The sequence below is a fragment of the Biomphalaria glabrata genome, chromosome 13 (genome assembly GCF_947242115.1).
Source record: "Biomphalaria glabrata chromosome 13, xgBioGlab47.1, whole genome shotgun sequence".
In the NCBI taxonomy this organism is placed as follows: domain Eukaryota; kingdom Metazoa; phylum Mollusca; class Gastropoda; family Planorbidae; genus Biomphalaria; species Biomphalaria glabrata.
The window spans coordinates 19026619-19049859 of NC_074723.1; the positions used below are offsets into that span (position 1 = coordinate 19026619).

Here is a 23241-nt window from a genome sequence, read left to right on the forward strand (position 1 = left end):
TAATAGTAGCAAACGCTGAAGGCTTCTTAGTAAGAGAGAACAAAACCTACCATTCTTTTAACACATTTATACAAATGGTTTCAGATTTTTTATTTTAAAATATTATTTTTCACAATTGTATTGCTAAGCTATGTAAGTTCTGTCATACTAACTACTACATTTACCAAAAAAAGTTAACATTTTTTTTAAAGAGAAATAATCTATTTACTATACAAATAAGTTGGACATAATTTAAAACAACAATTAATAAGTAGTTTTTCATATTATCGCTTGAACTGCCATTTCAATTGGACACACATTAAATACAAAACTAAAGGAATTTTATTTTTTTACGGAAATGTTTTTTTCTTCAGGCTTTGAATAAGAGATTGACCCGTTACAAAACAAATAGATCAATTAGTGACTCATTATAAGACTTCAGTTAGGCCAGGTTCACATCTAACTTCACATTCACTTTCAACTATTCCTTGGTCTGCTGGCATTTGGGGCACCACACAGGATCTGTCGACATTCTTTCTCCATTCTTCTCTGTCATTTGCCTTTAATAGAATTTCATTATGATATACCCTCTGACAATATCAAAACCTGCCTTTTTACCTGTCTGGGTGGATCACTTCTGATAGAATTTAATACCAATATTCTTCTGAAAATATTGAAACCTTCCTTTTTTCCTGCATGGGTGGACCACTTCGGGGGCCGATTTTGAGTTTGTGTTTCCACACAAACTGTCTTTGTAACCTTGTTTTCATTTATATTTTTTTTTTTATTTGACCGCGTTAGATTATTCAAAATTATCATTACATTGACTCAAAATTATCGTTAGATTGATTCAAAATTATTAATTACTAACTTTTTATTTCTTATTTTCTTTTTGTCTACAAAGCTGATATCCACTTCCTTTGCCCGTCTGTCTGTCTGTCTGTCTGGTAAAATCTTTCTACACGTTTTAAAATGTTTTGCTTGTTTTCAGTGTGTGCTAGCGGAACATTTAAATTTCACCCACAGACACTTGCCGAGTGCTTCATTCTCGCAACAAAACAAAAAAAAAAAGATATCGAGTCCAAAGGAGTCTCCATTGTATGTAGAAATCTCGTGAGGCCGGATTCAACCACGTCACGGACCGGACTTTGCCCGCGGGTTGTAGTTTTCGCATCACCGTTCTAATATTATCCCATCCGAAGCAAACAAGTAAAATATATGCCAGTAAGAAATATAAATTCTAGTAAACATTACACGTGTGGCATTTATAATAATCATTTCAAACTTCTCTCTACCCTTTCTAAGGCCTGGCCTAGCCCTAGATTACTGTTTCACATTACATAGCAGTACAGAAATACAGGGTCGGATTACGGTTGTGCAAACTGTGCACCTTCCCAGGACTTCACCTTCAACGACGACTCCACAAACTATAAAAATATATACTATCACTTACACGACAATGTCTTGGAATTGATCTGATATATTAAATACATATTATGCAAAATATCTGAAAGCATGTTTTAAATCTAAAACGTTTTTTTTTTATGTAAATTGCTAAATTCGTCTTTTATAATCTACACAAATGGTTTGAATCATTAAATAACTTTATAATTTAATTCTTTTAAATGCACATTTCTTATTCCGTATGAAAAGACAAGTATGTACCAGTGCTTTTGCCGTAGTTCCATTATACAAGTAACAGGATGTCCTGAATCAGCCAGGAAAACCATGAGTTAGCAGAGTTTACATATCTACTAAAAATTCAGGACTAGATTAACAAGAGTATACGCGTAGCACGTAATTATCTTATCTTTTAAAGGGACGTCTGTAATTTTTAACAAATATATATGTATTAGGAAACACATTAGACCTATTGTGAATTAAACTGAAGCCTAATAAAGGATTGATGCTTTTGTTAAAATTAGAATGACCTATACCTAAAAGTAAGGACTCAAGCTTCCTCTTTGCTTAGATCATTAAGGCTGTTGAACTAGTTATAGGTAGTTATAAAAAAGCAAAAAAAAAATACAACTTAATAATTTCATAATATTTCAAAGTACATTATTATTAAAGCCTTCGAAAGAGGATAAGGCCCTTTATTAAGCCCGTCCCAAAGCCTACACTTACGTCAGTAAAACCATGCGATAAATTGACCTCTTTACAAAGAGAACAGCTAGTAGTTAACTATTATTTCATCATTTGCTTTTTCCTGTCCGACCTACTTAACTTAATTCTCTGAACTCCAAGGGGAACGTAGGGCTGCATGCCTGCAACCTCACCTCTCCACCTAACTTAGTTCTAAACTGCTTTTTAAATCTTCTCCCATGTCTTTCCAATATCCTCAGCTTCACTGATGACTGGCCTCTTGCATATCATTCCAGTATCCTAGGCTTCACTGATGACTGGCCTCTTGCATATCATTCCAGTATCCTCAGCTTCACTGATGACTGGCCTCTTGCATATCATTCCAGTATCCTCAGCTTCACTGATGACTGGCATCTTGCATATCATTCCAGTATCCTCAGCTTCACTGATGACTGGCCTCTTGCATATCATTCCAGTATCCTCAGCTTCACTGATGACTAGCCTCTTGCATATCATTCCAGTATCCTCAGCTTCACTGATGACTAGCCTCTTGCATATACCAACTAAATACACATGAAACAAAATAAATAAATGCTAGTTTTAATAATAGACTAAAGAAACTTTGCAAACAGAAGGAAAACCTATATAGAAAATTTAAAGAAACTAAGGCAGAAAAAGTTTACAAAAAGAATATAAAAATTAAACACCTAACCCAAAAAGTAAGCAGACAGCTGCAGAGTGAATACATAAACAATGTAATATCTAAAGATAACAACAAAAACCTATGGTCATGCATTACGTCTAAGAGAATGAAAACAACAGGCATAGCGCCATTAAAAGATGAACATAACAATACATAATGATAATGAAACTAAAGCAAACATCCTAAACAAATACATTGCATCAGCATTCTCAGCCCCAGGAGACAAAGACATATTACTGAATTTGAACCAAGTAGACAACATAGAAGATATAGTAGTACAATAAAATGGAATCCAAAAACTATTAGCCAACATCAAACCAAATAAAGCGTCTGGACCTGATGGTATTCCAGCTAGATTACTCAAAGAACTAAGCAATGAGCTAGCCCCAGTGTTCAAAATACTCTTTCAGGCTTCACTTAACAAGGGCAGAGTACCAAAGAACTGAAAAGAAGCTAATGTCACCCCCCTATTTAAAAAAGGAGAAAAATCTGACCCAGGAAACTACAGACCAGTATCACTTACCAGCATCACATGTAAAATAATAGAACACATAATATGTAGGAACATCATAAACCACTTATATAAATATAATGTTCTCACCCCATACCAACATGGCTTTAGGAAATATATATCATGTGAAACACAACTAATAGGACTAATTGATGATTTTTTCAAAAGGTTTAGATAATAGTGAACAAATAGATGATATCTTACTAGATTTTTCTAATGCTTTTGACAAAGTTCACCACCATAGTTTGCTTAAAAAATTAAAATATTTCGGCATTAATGGTCCATTGCATCAGAGGATTAAAGATTTTCTTATAGGGAGAGAACAAACTGTAATAATAAATGGCTCTAAATCAACACCGATAACAGTAAACTCAGGTGTACCTCAAGGAACAGTCTTAGGTCCACTACTATTTTAAATTTACATAAATGATTTACCAAATTGCATTACTTCAGGAACAAAAGTCAGATTATTTGCAGACGATTGCATAATATATAGAACAATAATAACAACACAAGACACACATATTTTACAAAGAGAATTAGATGAATTACAGAAATAAGAATCAAATTGGAGCATGTCTTTCTACCCAGAAAAATGTCAGTTGTTAAGAGTAACAAAAAAACTAAAACAAATTAATTCCACTTATCTTATTCATGGCAAACCAGTAACACAGACTAAAAACGCAAAATACCTAGGTGTTATAATAAATGAAAAACTGTCGTGGAATCCACATATTGATGAAACTATAAAAAATCAAACAAAGCATTAGGATTTATTAAAAGAAATTTCTATAAATCAAATAAGAACATAAAACTAAAATGTTATTTAACCTTGGTTAGGCCAATAATAGAATATGCATTCTCCGTTTGGGACCCCTCAACTAAAGAAAACATTTAGAAACTGGAACAGACACAAAATAGAGCAGTGAGATTCATAACAAACGAATATTCACATTTGACTAGAGTAACACCTTTAGAAAAATAACTAAATTTAGAAAACCTTCAGGACAGAAGACTCAATAGTAAAGTAGCAATTATACATAAAACACTGAACCATAATCTTCAAATACAAAAAATGCATGACACGTAGGACGTAATCATCTTCTTTTTTGAAGTAACGTCTGTATTGTATAAGATAAGAAGATAAGATATCATTCCGGTATGCTAAGCTCTACTGATGACTGACCTCTTGCAGAATTGCTTGACACTGCATACTTACCCCTTTCCTTGCCAATTCCAAATCAAGGGCCTGTCTTGTAACATTAACTGGCTGTGGTGGGTGTGTTTTATTCAGCTTCACTTTCGCTTTTTGATTTAGTGGACTAAGGAAGTGTTTGCCTAGTTCTACCCTACTAATTGACAGGTGTTATCTTTCCGGCCACATTATTCCCAGTATCCTTCATCTGTGTAGTTCGATGACATTGTACATCCAAATGTGACCAATATTCTTTCATTTGTGTTAAACCACAAGGATGTTTTGATCATCAATTTTTTAATTGTTTTTATTTGTTTGTAAAGAGAAAATAAAGAATGTTCTTATCAGTGTAACACTGAATGTTAAGCATTATGTTCAAGTGTTTTAGGCGCATGTCAACATTACTGAACCATAACAAATCAAGATATAAAGCTCAATCGAAATGACAGTCTGTTACAAACTAGCACAAATCAAGATGCATAACCCTTCAGGCTGAAGGCTTTTGTTTCAGACGAGTAGCTCCCCATTAGTCCTGTTATTTGCGACAGGTAGTTTATTATTGATGGTCACGCCTAGTGGTTTCGTTAAACGCACTTTCCCCCCACAAACTGATCACAAAATACCAAATCTCTCTCTCTCTCACACAGATATATTCGCACATTCTTCCCTACATATTGCTGACACTCAAAATACGCAGACCTCGAGCACGTCAAATCAGATAACATCACAACTAAAATACATTCTTGCTGTACTTGTTGATATGCTCAATTACACTATAAATCTAGATCTATATCTTTTTTTTAAGTTTGATCATAATGATTCAGAGTTCTATATAATTATCATTTGTCGATTCTGTCCTTCGCTTTATTTTTTCACTTCATTCTCAGCTCTTAGTAAGCGTCTATCTATCTATCTATCTATCTATCTATCTATCTATCTATCTATCTATCTATCTATCTATCTATCTATCTATCTATCTATCTATCTATCTATCTATCTATCTATCTATCTATCTATCTATCTATCTATCTATCTATCTATCTATTTATCTCTCTATCTATCTATCTATCTATCTATCAGACAAAGAAGTTCCTACAATTCTTCACTTTCTCAGGTATAACAATTTCAGTATTCGATCAAACTTTTTCATTCACAGGGTGTAATCTATCTGTATGTCTATCACTTTCTCTCTCTCTCTCTCTCTCTCTCTTTCACTCACTCATCTCTCTCGCTCTCTCTCTCTCTCTCGCCCATTTATCTCTAATGGATCACATATCATATAAACAAATAAGCCTTGGGAATCTGTTTCGATCCTATACGCTTCTGTTAGCACGTGAGCGCGTAGACAATCAGCACCAAGTTTGAATGGGATTACCAAAACAATCCTGTTCGGACGGCGTGAGCCTGTGTGTTCACGGTGTTATACCTCTTCTTCTTCTCATCGACCTCTAGGCTCGTGTTTCTGTGGATTAAGTGTTTAGATCAAGTGTTCGGATTAATAACATGGATACTCATCGGATTGCTACATTCTTTCGGTAATTCGAAGCTGACATGATTCTCGGATTAGCAGACGTGAATGATACCCGATGCGGCACGATTCTCAAATGGTAAGGGAAATAATCATTATTCCATTTTGTGTCTTTACAAGTATGTCTAATCTTTTTTCCAATAATCTATAATCTACAAGATCTAGCAAGGCTCAATGTGTATGATTATAGTTGCTCTGTCTTTAATGATTTTAATTAAACTAAACATTCATGTTTTCAATTGCAACCTATCTAGGCTAAACATTCTTATTTTCTATTGCAACTTATCTGAACTAAAGATTATTATTTTCCATTGCAACTTATCTAAACTAAACATTCTTATTTTCAATTGCAATTTATTTAGACTATTGTTCGTCTAACCACTGGGGATACTCAACTAATCGATTAGATGGGGGAGAGAGGGGGAGAATACTGAAAGAAATGCCAGCACTGACGAGCATGGATTCTAAAGTAAACAACTCTAAACATGTGCAATTAACACTGGTTCCATTCCAGTAACACTTACCGTGTTCGACTTAAATGAGATGGGCCTAACATTGGCTTTTATTTTAGTCACTTCAATCTTGTGTGTAGCAATAGTAGCATGGGGAAAATAGGGACTATATATATATTTAAAAAAAAAAAGAAAAGGTAGAGCTTTAAGACACATTACGTATTACACAAGGTGTTGGGCATCCGGCATATGGGAATATAACATCTGTGAATACTGCTAATACTAATATTGAACATGAAGAAAAGCAATATTGTTCTTATGTATTATTGTCGTGGCTGTTATTTAATTCTTAAGAACATTACCTGTAAACCCAAAAAGGCTTACTTCAATACAGCTAAAAGACATTATATTTTAAAAATGTATAGCAATAAAAACGATAACGTATGTGTATTATTTTTAAAACAAAGCTTCATTATACAACTTAAAATTAAATTGTTAATTAAATATTTTTAAAACTTGCTCAAGCCGGGTACTTAGCTAGAACTTTGGCTTCGTCAGCTCGAGGTACCAACGACGTTACCAAATAGGCCAGACGGCATTGTATAATTGTGTAATTATTTCTTGGTACTCTCATTATATCGACATCTAGAACTAGATCTAGATCTAGTCTTCTGATTTAGAACTCTTAAGGTCTACTCTAGACCTAGAATCTAGATCTTCTTCTAAATAAGATGTACTTTAAAATATAAGGAAAGCTAAGATAATATAGCGATAAACCGAAAACAACTTTAAATATAGTAAGCAACACAGTTATCGGCAAACTACGTCTGACTACGCCATGTATTTGTTTCGTTTAAGCCTAAAAAATTTAAGAAAAATGATAACGGTCCAATTAGAGTTTTCCCCGTGTGGCCGACGAGTTTAAAATTCTTTTCTCAGAGCTTTAAGACATATCACACGTATTATGTTGCACACCGTCATCAGGCATACGGGAAAATAAAATCTTTTAATACTGCTAATGAGGCATCTGGACATAGAAAGTTTGCCGATAGTATACGTCCAACGGATACATTGCTGGGAAAATCGTTTGGGCCTTTTTTGAGATCCGTGTCCAGGTTCTACCCCCCCCCCCCCTCTACATTCTGACCACCCTCCAAGTTCTGACTTGAATAGAGGTATTGTCAAAATATATTTGGAACATGTAATTACTCATTTATCATTCAAAGGTTAGGACTTCTCTGTATTTTTAGTACATTCCTAGATCTCGCTAAAAAATATAAGCAATTTATATAAAAAACAATATGGCTATCAAATGGTAAATATCGGTAGAGCCATAAAAAATATTTTAGTCTTTGTTTAAATTATGGCTTTTATATAGCGCTACTTTCACGCTTTGGTCCAATCTCAGTTGTGGACCAGTGGGTAGGGGGGAGGGGGGATCTAGGAGAAAGTTTTTCCGTGCTGCTTTCAGGCGCTCAGTAACACAACTCTGCCCGAGTCGGGTGTCGAGCCTTGAGCCCCCTTCATAGGTAGCCAAACCAAGCCAAGTTCAAGCACACGCTTCCCACACAGAGGTTAGGACTTTTTGATTATCAGTGTAACCAATATTAAATTTAATTTTTTTTAACAATCCAGGTAAGCAAGAACAAATATATATCTATAAAGACAACCTACAACTCCATAATAAAACTATAAAGATCTAGCATTTTTCATACTAAACGATTATTAAAAACCCCTCACGACTAAAGCTTTGTTCCTATTTGAGCACACAAGAAATGTTGCCAACTGGTCTGTTATTTAAATCTTGTTTTCGCTACTTCCCACTGAAGTAATCATAACAAGAATAGTTTACAACAACAAATAACAATCCCACCTTTATGAAGTTGATGGCTTTTTGAAATAACGATTATTCTGATTATTTGACTCTTCTGAATGAGAAATAAAGAGGAACATTATTTACCCTGCTCCAATCTCCCCCATCCGGAAAAAAAAACCTTGTTAAGCAGACCAGACTTAGAAAACTTTGCGCAAAATGTATTTATTTATTTAGCTTTTTAACGAATACATGCGGAGACTTTTTCAACCGCACGCGTGTACAAGATATCGAATGTCAAGATCTCCAGACCAAATAAAATTTTGCGAAAATTTAATTTGAAAAATTTGTAACGGTCAAACCAGAGCTTTCACTGTATGACCAAGTTTCAACTTTCAATTTTCTATAAAAAATTGTTAGAGCCATTTTCGAGATACATGTCCAGGTTTCAGGTTTTACGATTTGCCTATATAAAGTATTTTTAAGCCGATAAGAGAAGTTGTAAAAAAGTTGATCTAATAACCTAACAGGTTCGTCACATATAATTAATTATTAACAATAAAGCTTCACATTCTAAATCTTCTTATTCTACATTGTAACAGCCTGACACCATTAGTTGGAGTCTAACTGCGTGAATCTCTAATATTTTATCTTATAGCAGGGATGTCGAACTCTCGAGTTACAAGTCCGTATCGGCATCAAGCATCATACAACATCAAATAACTTATCCCAGTGATGGCAGGAAACTGTATCACACTCGATTCCATGTCACACAATTAGTTCGGCGAGGAAGTCAAATGACACTATTTTTGAATCGTGTTTAGCAGAAGTAGGTCATGTGACCTTAAAACCCTTCCTCCTCTCAAATGGAGATTTCTGTTTCAGTAGTAAACAAACAAAAAAAATTTGATGCTTTTGACATTTTTGTCCCACTACAACAACACAACCAGTTTTGTTTTTTTTCTTCTATACTTAAAACTCTTAGTCATAGATGTGACAACTTAGTTGTTTTCACAAAGCTTATATCAGTTCACTCACTCTGCCTGTCCGTCTGTCTGTCTGGTATAAATTTTGCGCACATTATTTCTCCCTTTCTTTGTTTAACTTGAAACTTTGCACAATTATTCATTGTTCCTATCAAAACATGAGTCGACAAAAAAAAATAAAAAAAAATTAACCAATTATTTAATTAGATGGTGTTAATGAATTAATTTTGTATGATATCGAAAAATGAAATAAATCTTACAGTATTTAGATATATGACTGGTGGTCTTCCCCTTTGATACGTTTTTTTTTCTGTAAGTATTTTTTTTTATTTTCTTTTTTTTTTAAATGTATTTTATATAGCGAGCCATTCATGTTTATAGCTTATTAAGTGCGCACTGGTGTAATCTTTTTTTTTGTGTGGCGCAAGGGGAGGCGCTCTCTGGGAGAAGGTTTCCATGATGAAGATATAATCTCGATTCTGGATTCCAATCGGAGCCCCCTAACTAGGTCACACATCCCACCAGTTTTGAAACATGATCAGCACAAAGCTCTCCACAGTTTCCATCCGACTGAAATGGATTGATGTCATTGTAACACAGTAATAACAGGCTGTGACATAAATATCAGCACCTTGAGATACAGACAGAGCTCTCCGAATGGAACATAGCCAATTTTAAAAGTAACTGAAGATTTTAACCCAAACATCATATAGACCTATTTCTATGAAAAACTTGGAACAATAAACTGAAGATACAATATGATATCAGAAAAGTAACGCCTTGAAATCACGATATCGGAGAAAAAAATCTTAAGCAAAAAAAAAATTAAAAAAAATTAAAGAATAATTCTTAGAAATAAAAGAGGCATAGGGAGAAGGTAGGGAGGGGTGAGTTAGCCACGTCATAGAACTGTTGGACGTTGCTAGGTTTTGATAGACGTTCGCAATAAGCGCTGTTTTGATTGATATGTTATTATAAGAACATATGGAAGAAAACATTGGCACGTGAAGGGAGGCGGTGAGGAGGTGGGGATGTTGGACTAGGACGTGTGATATATTGATCGTGCTAAAATGAAACAAGGGCGGTAATCAACGGTAGCCCGTGACAAAACACGGTTCAAGACTCCGAATAGCGTCCCCTGTTTTCATACAAAATATTTTAAAAGTCCGTTATTAAAAAAGAAAATGCCTCACTTAAATTTCAATTGAGTGAGTATAAATATTTCTGGTCACGCTGACGCTGGTCTCTTTCGGTCTGCTACTTTGTCTTGCTAGGACAATCCCGTGTGTACACAGTAACAGGTTCAGATCATGTCAATACATCTGAACTCATGTCTTTTGTTTGGCATCGCTGTACTCTAGAATTGCTCTAAAACATGACATCTGGTTGAAATGTGCAGAAGTCTAGCTCTTGTCTCTTGGACTGCACTATAAAGTTCATTATAATAAACCTCTTAGTGTTCATATGACTAAATGAACTTTTGCGGACCCCCCCAACCCCCTCCTCTATAAAACTCCTTATTTTTTCGTCTTCTGCGCTAGTCGTCGGCAAGTTTTCTTTGGGACTCATAGGTGTCTCCCATGAACTTTGTGAGTACTTTCCAAGTGTCTCATTTGAAGACCAACTGCTGACAGCTACTTGTCTCTATGCCAGTGAAATATCGCCTGATTTTATCTTTATACCACTTACGGGGGTACCTCTGTTACGCCATCGTCCTTTAAGCTCGCCAGAGAATTATCGCCTTTGACATGCGGTCGTCCTGCTTGAGGTATTGTTGTCTGACCCAGCGCAGTTGTCGAAAGGTAAGGGTTAGGGTTAGGGTTATTTGGTTGTTATGGTTATTTGTAAGGTGTTCTTGCCAACGTATGTTCATGGTGAAGCTTTATAAGCATTGATTTTAGTTGGTAGGCGAAGAGAAGTATTCTGCCGTACTGTCAAAACAACAAGCGAAATAATAGACCCATTTCAAACAAGTGAAATAACAGTTTCATTTCAAACAAGTGAAATAACAGTTTCATTTCAAACAAGTGAAATAACAGTTTCATTTTAAACAAGTGAAATAACAGTTTCATTTCAAACAAGTGAAATAACAGTTTCATTTCAAACAAACGAAATAACAGTTTCATTTCAAACAAGCGAAATGATAGGCTCATTTGAAACAAGCTAAATAAACAGGCCCATTTAAAACAAGCGAAATAATAGGCTCATTTGAAAAAAATAGGCCCATTTAAAGCAAGTAAAATAATGGGCCATTTTGAAACAAGTGAAGTGCTTTGTCCATTTGAAACAAACGAAATAGGAAGCCCATTTAAACAAGCACTATACTTGGCCCATTTAAACAAGCACTATACTTGGCCCATTTAAACAAGCACTATACTTGGCCCATTTAAACAAGCACTATACTTGGCCCATTTAAACAAGCACTATACTTGGCCCATTTAAACAAGCACTATACTTGGCCCATTTGAAGCCAAAAAGCTGAAACAAGATAAGCATTAGATCTATTGGAAATAAATCTATTGATGAAATGTAATATTTTAGTTATGGTCTTAAAAGATTTATCTTAAACTGTATTCGTTGCTACTTGAATCTCGGTTTTCTCTAGTAAACAACTTCAATGCAAGCAAAAAAAGGAATTAAACTATTATTATGAATTCTAAAGCAGTAGAAAAACAAACAGATGCAGTTTATCTTTGAGTGTCATGAACGGACAAAAAAAAATTAGTTTTAATTGAGTACTGATAAATGAATCCTGTGTTAGCGTTGATTTGGTTGCTGCTTCACTGTGTATTATTTTAGACTGGCCAACAATTGGAGTCTGAACAAAAAAAAACAAACAATTAGTTTGTACTATTCGATAAAGGAGAAGTAATTTGTGGTTCTCAAGATAACAAGCAGTTGAAGTTGTTTGGTGAATGCTGGGTCTGCTCTGATTTGTTGCTTAATACAAGAAATTGTAAACCCGATTCTCAGGCTCCTATGACCACCATGTTGTATATTAATCAAAATCTTAATAATTAGCTCTATTAGAGAGAAAAAAATCATTACGAGAACAAGAGAGAGAGAGAGAGAGAGAAGAAAGAATCGATTAGACAGACTTTGTTCGTAAATGACCCAGCTACTGTCTACCATTGACATTAACTCTGTGTACATTATCAAGTCATTCAACTAGTATTCGATCTGAGAAGCTTAAACGTTTATTAAAACACCGCAGAGGAACGTATCTTTTGATTTGTCACAGTCCAGTTTTAGAGCCTCTGTGACAGTTTCATTAACTCTGTTATAATTAGTTCTCAAAAACCAAAATATCTACCGGGTATATTTTGTTAAACTTCTGCATGTTTGGTGTTCGAAAGGGATGTATATCACCAGTAAATTAAATAGTTAGGGTATTTTTTTTTTTAAATATTGTGTTAGCCTCTACATCATCTGCCCCATAGATCGCAAGGACTGAGAGGAGAACTTTATTTCTATACACATAGGTAGAGACATATTTTAAATCAAAATGCAAAGGTCAATTCGTGATTATACTCCTATCCCTAATGTATAGTAATATAAGTTGTGTGTGTGTGTAACCTAAGTTGTCAGCATGACTGCTTTCTTTCACGTGCTCTGTGTGAATAATCTCAGCATGATCTTCTACTAATGGTATTTTTTAAAATACGGCCCACATGGTCAGGCTTCGAGTTAGTTTTCAAACCAATATCTCCTTTGATATCTTTATTTTTCATACCATTTATCTGTAAGTATTTTCTCTTACTACTTAGGTTAAATATTAAGCCACTTTTCAGTTATAACTCATTAATGGTATAGCAAATGAAGTGCACATTCTAATTATTATTATTATTCTAGCGTATTTTTGCAATACTTCTATTCAAGTCAATACTTCATGGAGAGTGGGCTGACGCTGAGCTCAAAAATGACTCTAACGGCATTCCTATAAATGTAACAGTTGATGTATATCGCTGAGAAAAGAATTATTCGCTCATTGGCCACATATGGAAAACTCTAATTTGACCATTATCATTTTTTTTTGAAGTAAAAATAAATAAATTTAAATTTGGCTAGAGAGACTAAATCTAGGTCTAGATTGATTCAAGAGTTTAAAAATTGTGCGCATCCTCTTCTGAGTCTAGATCTAAATGCGGAATATTAAAAGGTGTAGCAGAGCTATACATTTGCTAAACCGGGTTCTTTCTTGGGGAGAAGGGGGCTGGGTAAAAAATGTTTTTAAATCAAACATTCATTCATTTTTAAGAGAAAAAACATCTCTCAATAAGTTGCAAAAATGAGGTCTTGTAGTTTAAAAAAAAACTATATTAAATGTTTTTCTTGTTTTTGTCCACACTGGTCCCATCTCTCTCTTAGGGGTGGTGGGAGAAGGTTTCCGTGCTGCCTTGAGGCACCCAGCTAACACAACGCTGCGCTTCTACAGTTTATATTGGGATAGGAACTTGAGCCATAAGTTATCTACCCGAGCCTTGTATTACACTTAGCCACACATCCCACTTGAGGTACTGCTGTTTTTCTGTAGTGTTGCGTCTATTCGTTAGTCCAACGGGTCTCCTGCCTGTTAATTATTAATTGAAACGAACATTTGTTTAAAGAAAATCAATAGTTTCTTCTACATATTTATCACTGGCTCGAAAGAAATTATACTACAACCCAGTTGACAAAAAAAAAAGCGATAACAATCTATCTCATTCAGTTCGCAAGCTGTCCACAAGTGTAGTGTGTTAATGGTGTACAAATGTTAACTGCGAAAATGGCCTGGAACGGAGGGGGGGGGGGGACTCTCTTTCTGTGATACCGAAAAATAGTTACAAATCTGACATTGTACTGAACATCGGGAGGGTGTAAAGAAAAAAATTATACAAATACCTAACGCACTCCACTATCCATAGAGTTAGGCGTTAAAAACAATGCCACTGATTAATTGAGACATTTATTTCCTTGTATATCCTGGCTGTTATTTTCTTTGCCTGTTCCATTTATATTATGATTTGTTTTTCGTCAATGTCCAATATAGAACGCAGTCGTATTGGCAAACAGCTAGCAGAATTCATTTTAAAGCAATTCTTCTTGTGTGAAGCTGGCGACTTTTTCTAAGAGAAATCACTTAGCTCCCAATTACTAATGAATTAAAGGTTTATAAAAACGAAAAATTGTATTCCCCTCCCCAATTCCTCACCCTCACCCCGAAATATTCTGGTGCGCCCATGTATAAATCTACTCAGAGTATAGAAACGTTTTAGTTTGGTAATATAGATTGAGGCTTATAAACATGACAATACTATAGACTACACTTACATACTGAATCTAGATAGAGATTTAAATCTTCCATTGATATTGTGCAGTGATACATGGTATAAGTATCGTATCTGTATGTAAATTGTGACTAATGAATTCAAGCAGCCCAGTTAATGTTTTGTTCAGAAAAGGGTGGGCAATATGTTCATGACAGTCAATGTATCGATTGGACGAGTGTGGAATTCCTACCGAAGTATGTTCAAAATAGACAAAATTTAATTTTAATTAAATCTTTGCTGTGTTTCTCCATTAAAAAAAATTAAAACAAAGCTAAATATCTTTTACGGCGCTACCTCATTTGCAATAAATAAATTTTCATTGTGTTGTTTAATTAGTGGCTAAAACCTTTTTTTTTTCCTTACTGTCCTATTCACGATGTGAGTACTTCATAGTTATCGGTCTTTGAACAATTTACTTCTATATTTATTATTCTATCACGAACGTTTAAGCCCCCCCCCCCCCCGGGGTCTCTCACAAGTACACACACTCACATATACAGAAACATTGTAGAAAATAAAAAAGTACTTTTTGCTTTGTCCAACTATTTGTTTGACTGGCTGGAAGAGATCTAGCCAACGATCTGTCGCTAAATGTGAATCCTGCTGCCTCCTAAAACCTTGTTATGGTGCTCCATCCATCCAGCTATTCTTTTATCCATCCATCAATCCATTTTACGCGTTTTATAAACGTTTTCCAAATATCAGACCCTAATTATTAATGTTTGTATCAATCTTTAAGTTTATTATGTAATATGTATAAAAAGCCACAAGATATTACAACAAAATCAAAACTATATCAATTATTAGAAGATGTATAGCAAATTTAAACAAATAACATTGACTGGAGTTTCCAACTCGAGGACGCTACAACTCGCAGATAATTGTGTTGCTGCAATGAACATTCATTGAGCTAATTCTGAGCTTGGAAGTGTTGAGTTGAACTTTTTGACCGACTAGAGCTCCCGATTTCTCCAATTATTTCCCGTTGAACATTGTTCACATATGATTGGAACATTTCTTTCACCAATGTCTACTCCTCGCTTGAGAGAAATAACTTTTGGAACTTGGATGTAAAATCGACGCTATTTGTTGTAGTCGTAGCTATTGAAGACAATGTCCAAATCTTTATTGCGGAAAAACACTTTGTAATGCACTAACTAGAGGCGTCATAATGAAATATTGCTGTTTTTAAGTTGTTGTTTTTTTAATCTCCCCCCCCCCCCCCAAATAATCAACATGCCAGCAATTACTTTCTCATTGAACAAGATACATGGCTGTTATTACATTGTAAAAAGGTTTTCTTTTTAAAACTTTATTTTGGATTCTCTTATTTAAATTGTTCTAGTGCAGGGGTTCTCAACCTGTGGGTCGCGACCCCCTTGGGGGTCGATTGACGATTTGCCAGGTGTCGCCTAAGACCATCGAAAATATGGATTGTTATTGTCTATTCTTCTATTGCTGTATATGTGTGCGCGGGGGGAAAGGGGGGACGCGACAGAGTAGGGGATTGTAAAAAGGGGTCGCCGAGCGTAAAAGGTTGAGAACCGCTGTTCTAGAGCGAAATCATTATTGTCAGCATTATTGCTAGCAGCAAGGTTAAGGAAGTGACTTGGGTACCGATTATGAGGCAGGAAAGCAGGATTGCTATCTTTATTTAAAAAAAAAAGGGGGTTGATGGTATTAAGATTGACCCAGATTATTATTTCATATTTACTGGCCCGTGAAGTTTAAAATGACAACTGTCAATGACTCCATCATTACTACAGTCAATGACTCCACCATTACTACAGTCAATGACTCCACCATTACTACAGTCATTGACTCCACCATTACTGCAGTGAATGACGCCACCATTACTACAGTCAATGACGCCACCAATACTACAGTCAATGACTCCACCATTACTACAGTCAATGACTCCACCATTACTACAGTCAATGACTCCACCATTACTACAGTCAATGACGTCACCATTACTACAGTCAATGACTCCACTATTACTACAGTCAATGACTCCACCATTACTAAAGTCAATGACTCTACCATTATCACACTCAAATCTGCAATATTTTAAGTTTCAATATCACTGCCTGGTATCTCAATCTGAGCATTAAAAATAAAAATAAACTTTATAGATTCCTAAATGCTGCTGGTAAAATCATTGGCAAAAAACAAACCCCATTTGGGCAGTTGTTTGAGACAAACATCTATAAAAAAAGCTAACCATGTCCTTGAAATAAAGAATCACTCTTTGTGTCAGAATTGTGTGATTTTACCATCACAAAAGAGATACAAGACACCGATAGCAAAAACAAACAGACACAAACACTCTTTTGTTCCCCTGCTAATCAAATCATTAATAAGAACAATCTGGTATAAACTTTGTCACATGTAAATTATGAGTGAGTCTGGTGTGAATGTACACTTTAGTTTCTTATAGTTATAATGTTTTTTGTTTTGTGTAATGCACAAATTGTAAGAAAAATTTCCATACGGACAATAAAGATTATTATTATTATTATTATTACTATGTATGGCTGCCTGGTCGTGCGGTTTGCGCGCTGGACTGTCATTCGGATTTATCGATGGTCCCGGGTTCAAACCCTGCCCGCTCCCATCCCCCGTCGTCCTGCGGGAGGTTTGGACTAGGAAGTAAACTATCTTCAACTCTGAAGGAACATCCGAAACATTGTAAAACAAAACAGTCAATGACTCCACCATTACTACAGTCAATGACTCCGCCAATGCTGGCCCTATATCTGAGGCCAAAAAGTATAAAACAAAAAAGAAAAATGATTGGAAGAACAAAAACAAAAAACAAATGTAAAATGGACGAGATGAACTAGAGGCCTCTACTAATGACGATGGCGTGATTAAACAAAAAAAAAAGGGCTAAACTAAAGACAATAAATGTTCAAACTGTACAAATAATGTCCGTTATATTAACGAAACTTGCTAAAAAAGAGAGTTAGTAACGATTAGCAACCGTTAATATACAGCCAAGAGACAGAACTAGTAATCAAATTACTCTTCCCGTATTGAGTTACGGTTGTTTCCCCTTGACTTCAGTTGGAAGAAACGAACAGGACTGCTCCTTATCTCTTAGCGGTTTCACGTTAGCTTGGATAGTGGGCAATTTTTAGCGGCCCCCGGAAGACTAAAAGACGCTATTAGTTTTGTGTGGCCTGTATGTCCGTCTGTCCGTCCGTCCCGTTTAGATCTCGTAAACAAGAAAAGATAATGAAAATCTGACATTACAATATTTTACACCATTCAAAGTTCTGATGCAACGGCTACTTTTATCTTTTCTGAAAGCGAAAAATTTAATTTTTAAAATCAACTAAGCAAGCAGTTTTTTCATAAAAATACACCACTTTTACAACTATTCACTATTAATAGTAATAAACACTTAGGGCTCTTTATTGTAGGAGACAATGGCATACCATATTTTTAGCACATTTATGCAACGGTTGTAGATTTTTGTCAAAAATTTTTTTTTATTTTGTCATCTCAAGTTATTTCCCTTATTGTATACTAAGTACTATATTTGCACACCAAAAAATGTTTATTATTTTTTAAAGAGAAAAAATCATCTATTTAGTATGCTTGAATCATTAAACAAATAAACCAATTAGTATATTAATTACAGGTAAGAAACTATTTTGTTTGATATATAGTAGGGTAATTAATCTTGCAGTATTCACGGATATGACTAAATATGCAAGTTTTTCCCGTGAAATGTTATTTCTCCCACATTCTTTGTAGGATCAAGTTAAAACTTTAAATAATTATTTATTATACCTAACTAACATGAATCAAGAAAAAAAAATAATTAAAAAAAACTGTAAATTAATTTTTGGTAATTAATTTGTTTAAATGCCAAATAAGGGAAATAACTTCTACATTAGTGTCCGATGTAGTTGTAAGTATGAAGTTCTTTATCTTAGATATTAAAACAAAAAATATTTGTATATTTCTGCAGTTTTCGCTCTTGTCCTTATCCTATTCGCTTCCGTGGGTGGACATTTCCAGCAGACGTGCCATACCGAGGGAACGGAGCTTGAATTCCTCAGACAAATGGGTACCAGACATTGGTGAAAGGATTTTGGTCTTTGACCTAGAAACATTACCAACTTGTTAATCATGGACCATAGTAACAGATGAGTTTTACATCCACTGCCATTTCCTAGCAAGGTTTGAAAGGAGAATGTTTTTTTTTACAATTGCTTGCAATCTTCGCCAATTTTTTTTTGCTTGTACAGACCATGATCCTCCATTAGTCCCCCCCCCCCCACTTATATATATATCTCCTTTTTCTCTCTGGCTACTACCATTGACATCCTCTGTTTATCTCTCTTTTTTTATAGGAAGCATATATCTATATATATATTCTTGGAGGCGTGGGGTGGAGGCAACAACAAAGTGGAGGGAATAGTCAGTCATGTCGTCTGCTCATTTCTTAATTTTTTTCTTGAGGAAAAATATAAGAAAACATTCGTCTTTGAAAAGAGCGAAAACAAAATTGTCTTTTTAAAGGTTTAATACGGCTCTATGTTATTTTTAGAACGGAACTGCTACCATTAGAGGGGAGATAACTGTTACTAAACATCTTTGTGTCATATTTTTTTTTTAGTTGCTGAAGACGCTAATATTGTTGTGACTCATATCGATTCAGTTTTATACAGTGGCGTAGCTATGGTATGTGATGCCCTGTGCGACAGCTTTTCATTATGACCTAACCCCCCACCGCCCCCGCCCCCCCAAAAAAAAAACGAGATTAAACAGCGAAAAATAAAGGGTTTTTTTGTTTGACGACTTTTAGAGATTCCTCTAATTCCTTCATTTTTAGCGGCCCCCAAAAGGGGATTAAACGCTATTAGTTTTGCTTGTTTGTCCGTCCGTTCCGTTTTGATCTCGTAAACTAGAAAAGATATTGAAAATCCGACATCAGGATAATTTAGACCATTCAAAGTTCTGATGCAATGGCTACTTTTATCTTTTCTGAAAGCGAAAATATTTATTTTTAAAATCAACTATGCAAGCAGTTTTTTCATAAAAATGCACCATTTTAACAACTATTCACTATTAATAGTAAAAAACACGGGAAGCAATTTAACAAGGGAGATACCTAAAGCTGATTACTATAGCTCTAAATGTGTATGATTGCAAACACTCTTGTTATTAAATGAAACTTTTACAGTCATAGGTTTTAAAAAGTTTTTCCCCATTTTCAATCGTACAAAAGATAATCACTTATCTGATATAGATAATAATCCAGGGCTGGTAGGCAAGTTGTTGCCCACAAAACAGTTTCTCTTCTACAGGAAGCCACTGGGTTCTAAGAACAGCTACAGTTTAGAATGACAAGTGGGGCAAACTGGACCGAAATGTGTGCGACATGTTGCTGGAGGCTTCTAATGTTCCATCAAGGCTGATTCTCCAAGTCTTTCTCATGTTAAGACTTATCTACACAGTATATTAAATATTTTTATTTCAAAGACCATTCCTCCTTTCTACATCTTCTATAGCGATAATTTCGCTCTAATAACTAATGAATGCTTGACTTTAATAATAATAAAAAAGGAACATATAATTAACTTTACTTTATCATATTCAAATGAAAGGCCTTTAGACGAAGAAGAAAATAAAAACAGAAAAAATGATGATGGAATTTGTCAATTCTTTTATTTTTTTTAACGCTAACTTGAAATATATATTTAAGAAACAAACATTTTTCTCAGAAAAATTTCCCAAAGAATTACCCCCTCCTGCCCCTCCCCCCCCCCCAATCCACACCAAAAAAAAAGTTTTCTTCTCAAGGGAAATTAATGTTTCAAGGGAGATAAATTGAAGACTTATTACATCCCCCTAAAGGGACAATCAAAACGACAAAAAATGATATACTCACTATGGTTCAAATAATATAGTGGCTTCGGCTTGACTGTAAGGTAGTGCCAAACATAGACTATGTCTTCTAGGTCAAGGATTCTTGACTTGTCTCTTACCTACCCCCGCAAAAATCTAGGGCCTTTCCAGAATTGCAGACACATTTAGAGATTGAGACTATGAGACACATATAGAGAGGTAAAAAGAGAGAAACTGGGAGTTCAATTTGCAAGGCAAGAGGGAGAGAGAGAGAAAAGAGAACAAAAGAGAGGATCCAAGGATTGAGACCAAAAAAAAAAACGAAAAATTTACATTTTGAAGCTAAATTAAAGCTAAATATTAATCCGAGTAATCTGCTCTTTGTTTACACCTTGATTGTAGGATTTGATTTAAAAAATTTAAACAAAACTATGCAGCAAGAGAAATAGATGACAAAGCGATAAGTGTAACTATGCTCGAGATATAATGGAACCTAGATGTAAGAGTTTGAAAAGAAGAAAATGAAGAAAGATTTTGAATTAGACAAAACAAAGACAGTCGAGGTTGTCATAGTGACAGATCACTGTGCCTAACTAATTTGTAACAAGTGCTATATATATATATAATACCCTCCTCACCTCCCCCACGCATGGTACGTTTCAAAACATCTTTAGCTAAAGTGTTTGTATTTGTATAAGGCCTTGTGGCTACCGAACCGAAGAAACTTGGGTTCAAATCTCACGAAGACATGAATGTTTGACTACTCAGAGTTCACCCAACTCTAATGAGTGCCAGATATAAGTTGGGGAAAGTAAAGGCGGTTGTTTGTTGTGCTGATCATGTGGTGGTCCTGGCCTTATATGTCGCAAGATCTATTTTCTATTTCTTAACTCTCTCTGTGTTCAATTTATAATTGGTTCTGATTATATCATTAGCCCGTTGAAAAGAAAAAAAATGTCACAATTTAATTAATCTGTTTACGAGATGGTTTGTTTGCTTCATTCCTAGAATGCTGCACAGTAAAATAACGATAACGTGTGTTCTCAAGATCCTTTGAGTTCAGCATGATTCTTTTTTAGTTACAATTTGTCTCCTATGTTTAAGTGATTGACGTGTCAAGTGTTTATGTTGATGTCAATCGAGCATTAAAAAAAGATTTATCACTATGACATATTATTAGACTGAGAACGAGCATTGACCGAAGTAAATCAACCTAAGTAAAAACGTAATGTATTCTCGAAACTTCCCTTGCTGTTTACGTCTGTGCGCGGCATTCGGATCACCACATCTTGTTTCTCAAAACAATTTTGACGGAACGCGTCAGAATTTATTTTTACCGCCTTTTTTGTGTGTCTGATTATTTCCCTTTATAGTTTCTGTCAAATGGCGGGCAATTTTTTATCTATCGTCTGGATCGAGCCATAGATGATGCAGAAGGTGATTTAAATCCAACAAACTGTTTCCATTCTTCATCTAGTGGCGTAAACTTCTATTATGTTGTTAGAGGGTACAAATGTGTCTTCCGATCATGGGCGTAGCCAGTATTTTTCTCGGGGTTGGGGGGAGGGGTAAGTAGGCTATGTGATTTTCCCCAAATATATATATATATATATATATATATATATATATATATATATATATATATATATATATATGATGTCCTACTAATTTCAAAGTATGCTATCCTTTTGAACAACACACACACACACATTAAACATGTTCCAAAACGTCTTTGAACAGAGAACACTCAAAACATCAAACTTTCTGTAGACAACAACATAAACGTTTTATGACACAATCCATAACAACATGTGAGGAAGAATAAACATTTTGCAAATTGAGAGCTACATTGCCGTATATTTGGATGTCTTCAGATATCTCTTATATTGGTGGTTGATCTGTTATGGTGAGCCGCTTGTCCATCGAATTGTTATTGCAACGGTATTAGGTTAATACCTGGTCTTCTACGATCCATGCCGTCCTGCAGGGGTTTAGGGAGATGGCAGCTAATCATTTCTATTTCTGAAACAAAGTCACATACGTACAAACGACGTAAATAACTGTTTGGTGTATCAACAGATACTTTTGTTGGTGAGCTCAGGGGCGTCCTACAAAACCCGAAATTCAAAATTCCAGTCTTCTTACGAGATTCGAACTCAGGACCTCCAGGTTCGGAAGCCAAACGCTTAGCCACTCAGCCACCGCCCTAGAATTTAATTTACTAAAAATAACGTATGTATTTAATCCACGAGACATTGATGCGTGCATTACGTGACAGAGTAATGTGAAGGCCAGGGATTGGACTGGTTGTCAGAGGCTACTTAAGACGCCTGCCGCTGGAAACATGTTTATAGATAGTGGAAGGTACATATCCCTTACCTCTTCTGGTAATAAAAACCTTATAAAACCAGGTGCACTAGGAAAGTTCTAGCGAAGACATTCTGGTTTAGTTTATTTTTTTTTAAATTGTGCTCAAATAATAAAAAGGGTTTAAAAAAACAAAACAACAAACAACGACGAACGGAGAATGAGACAAACATGGGAAGAAATGAAAGGTGATGAGAGAAAGAAATGGAAGGTGATGAGAGAAAGAAAGGAAATGTTAGCTCAGAGAGCGTTCATCGAGTCCAGGAATGTAATAAAAATGTCAGATTAGGCTATAAAATGCTGTCGCTATGACAATGAAGGTATCTGTGCCATGTCAGGTCTGAAAGCTACAGATGCCCCGATTGTCTGCACGTAGAAACTGTGGAGAACATGTTGTTTGTTGGTGTCAGCGGATTATTTTTATATTCATCTTTACATTGGAAGATCT

The 23241-nt window shown here is 35.1% G+C and overlaps 1 long non-coding RNA gene across 1 annotated transcript in view; it reads left to right on the forward strand.

The window, feature by feature from the left end:
- Positions 1–18899, forward strand: part of LOC129922357 (uncharacterized) — a 35201-nt gene extending 16302 nt beyond the window's left edge. Inside the window, exons 2-3 of the long non-coding RNA XR_008774368.1 lie at positions 5926–6080; positions 18544–18899. This is a non-coding gene — a long non-coding RNA (uncharacterized LOC129922357). The remainder of the gene's footprint in view (positions 1–5925; positions 6081–18543) is intronic.
- The last annotated feature ends 4342 nt before the right edge of the window (positions 18900–23241 follow it).